General features: G+C 49.4%; 1 pseudogene; it reads right to left on the bottom strand.

Annotated features, from left to right (window-relative positions):
• Window positions 1-278: 278 nt before the first annotated feature.
• On the bottom strand, window positions 279-1,804 carry LOC103303950 (spermatogenesis-defective protein 39 homolog; annotated as a pseudogene).
• Window positions 1,805-3,012: the final 1,208 nt, after the last annotated feature.

The following is a 3,012-nucleotide window of genomic DNA, read 5'->3' as shown; positions in this document are numbered from 1 at the left end:
TCTCCCAAAAGGAGAGCACGCACTCTGTCAGCCTCGGACTGAAGAGTCCTGGGTTCGATTCCAGTCAAGGGCACGTACTTTGGTTGCAGGCCAGATCCCCAGCCCCGGTTGGGCGAGTGCAGGAGGCAACCAATCAATGTGTGTCTCTCACATCGATGTTTCTCTCTCTGTCTCTCTGCCTCCTTCCACTCTCTCTAAAAATCAATGGAAAATATCCTCGGGTGAGGATTAACAAAACAAAAAAAAAAGTGAGTATACTCTTTTCAAAGGCTGGAAAGGAAGAAACGAGGCAGGTCTCAGGGTAGTTGATGCCACTTAATTCTTCCACCGAATTTGCGTGCTACTGGGAATGGCATCGATCTTCTCTTCCTCTGCAGATCCTTTGTCCACCTTACTCCTGTACGCTAGCAACTGCTGACGGTCCTTCAGGTCCCGGCAAGTATCAATGACAACATCGGGGCACTTGAACTTGGTAGCTAAGTTCAACTTTGTGTCCACATCTTCCACTAGATTGACATACTCCTGTAATATCTGGACGGGGGCACTGTTCTTGGGCAGAATTTCCATGACCCGATGGAAGCCAATGGGTGCTCTCTTCTTGGTGTAGCCCAGCCAGTTCTTTGTGGTAAAGAGAGCATCTACATCATGCCAGGCATGGAGCTTGGCGCGGGCGGCCAAGGCAGTCAGCACATACTGTTTATCTGGGATCTTAAATGTCTTCTTCAGGTTGACTGGACCGCTGAATGTCCCCTCGGGCTCCGTGTAGTGGTAGAAGCAGGAGTAGAAGAGTGTCGTCACTAGTGGCATATTGAGGATGGAAGCTTTGTGGGGGGGGGGGTGCTTTCGGAAGATCTCAGCTGATTCTAGATGGCGGTCATTTGCCTCAATAATGAACTGACGTTCCAGGAGCGTGTGATGGTCTTGTATGTGTGCAGAATCTTCCACTGAAAATGGCAAACCGATGCAGGTCTTAAGAAATTCTTTCCGTTTCTCAGGGTCCTGAATGCTCAAGTGCTCTCGATAATGGGACAGCACAAGCTCTTCTGTTCTATCTAGGAACCTGAAGAGATCTAAAAGCAGCTTTTGATCCCCTATTTCCTTAAAGAAGTGAATGAGATGTCTGTCTCAGGGCGACCTGTCGCACCTCTAGCTCTCGGAAGAGGACCTCTTTGCTAGTGTCCTCTTCAGGAATATCGGAACGGCAGTAATGACGTTTCCATCATGCATGCTAACTGCTTCCTCTAAGAGTTGTAGCTTGTCCTGTAAGGAGCGGAATCTTTCTAGTGAGCAGACCTTGCCCTTCTGAAGGCATCACACCATGTCGCTGGGGCTCCAGTCATTGCTGTAGTCCCTAAACTCCCCCTTGGGTCTCCCCAGCTCTGGAGCATAGCTTTTGGCAGGTGTGTCCAAAAGAGCATCAGAAAGGGACTGGAAACTTCCAAGTCTAGTTCTCCCTCTAAAAAAGCTGCTCAGGGAATAGGTAGAAGTAAATTTGGGTAGCTGTGCATAGGAGGAGAAGCTGTTTCAGCTCTTTAGCTGTTCACGCCCCTCATGGTTTGACCCACTGTTACCAGCAGTCTCTTTGATGGACCATGAGATACTTCCCACAGGTTCCCCAGTCCAGCTGACTCTCTCCAGGTCATCATTGTCGTCATCATCCACGAAGTCTTAAAGGCTATTCACTGCCCGCTTGGATTCCTTTAACTGAGAGAGCTCATCATCTTCGTCATCAAAGGTGAAAGCCTTGAACTTGGAGCTATTCCAATATTCCTCCTCATCAACCTTTGTCCGATTCATCTCTTCCACACCGAGCCCTCCCAATCAGGACAGCACCATGCTCTTTGGCTGCCAGACAAGCCTTTCCACCTGCTTGTTCCTTGATCACTCCAAACACGTTCCCCACCCCAGGGCCTTTGCACCTGCAATTCCCTTTCCCCATTCATTACCAAGGCCTGCTCCCTCACTTCATTCAGTCCTGCTCAAAGTCACTGGGTCAGGAATGCCTTGCCTGGCCACCCTTGTTTAACACCACCCTGTGCTCCCTCTCTGTTATCATCCCCTGCTTTATTTTTATCCTTTGCTGTCTCTCCAACTAGAATGTAAGCTCCGTGCATTAAGGGATTTGTTTTTGTACTGCCGTCATCCTCACCACCTAGGCTAGTGCATAGCACATATGTGTTGAGTCGAAGAGTGAATCAATTTAATCATGTTGCTCTCCCAGCTAAGAATCCTACAATGCTGCCTCACATCTCCGTGCCTTTGCCCATGCTATTCCCTCTGCTTGGAAGGCCCTTCCTCCTCCTAGTCAGCCCGTAGAACTTTTTAAATATTATATTGATTTTTTACAGAGAGGAAGGGAGAGGGATAGAGTTAGAAACATCAATGAGAGAGAAACATCGATCAGCTGCCTCCTGCACACCTCCCACTGGGGATGTGCCCGCAACCAAGGTACATGCCCTTGACCGGAATCGAACCTGGGACCCTTCAGTCCGCAGGCCGACACTCTATCCACTGAGCCAAACCGGTTAGGGCTGCCTGTAGAACTCTTACTCATCCTTCAAGACCTGACCCAACTGTTACCACCTTTGTGAAGCCCCTATGCCCCCAGGGAGAGTTAGCCAACGGTCCCTCTGTGACCCTGCAGCATCCTGTACATGCCTCAATTAATGCTGGGCTCTCATGTGATTTTCCTGTCTTCTCCAGTAAACTGTGTGATCTTCCTGAGGACAGGCACCATGTCTTCTCATCCTGTTTCCCTAGGGTCTAGTCCGGTGCCTGCACAGCCTTAAGTATTTGGTAAAGGATTGCTTACTGACTGAGTAAATGGACCAACGTGTGAAAGAAGGAAGTAGAAAGGAGGGAAAGAGGGACCATCTCTCTCCCTGTAGATGTCCTCAGTGTCCCCCTCACTAGGGAAGCTCCCCTGTTCTCTAAACTGACCTCAACCCCTCGCCCCTTCATCCACACTTTCTAGAAACAGGTGCTAACCTCTCGGCCACAATGACCTTAGTT

Source organism: Eptesicus fuscus, chromosome 1 (genome assembly GCF_027574615.1).
Source record: "Eptesicus fuscus isolate TK198812 chromosome 1, DD_ASM_mEF_20220401, whole genome shotgun sequence".
Lineage (NCBI taxonomy): Eukaryota > Metazoa > Chordata > Mammalia > Chiroptera > Vespertilionidae > Eptesicus > Eptesicus fuscus.
The sequence above is the reverse complement of the archived record's forward strand: the minus strand, read 5'-3'. Positions and strand labels throughout refer to the sequence as shown.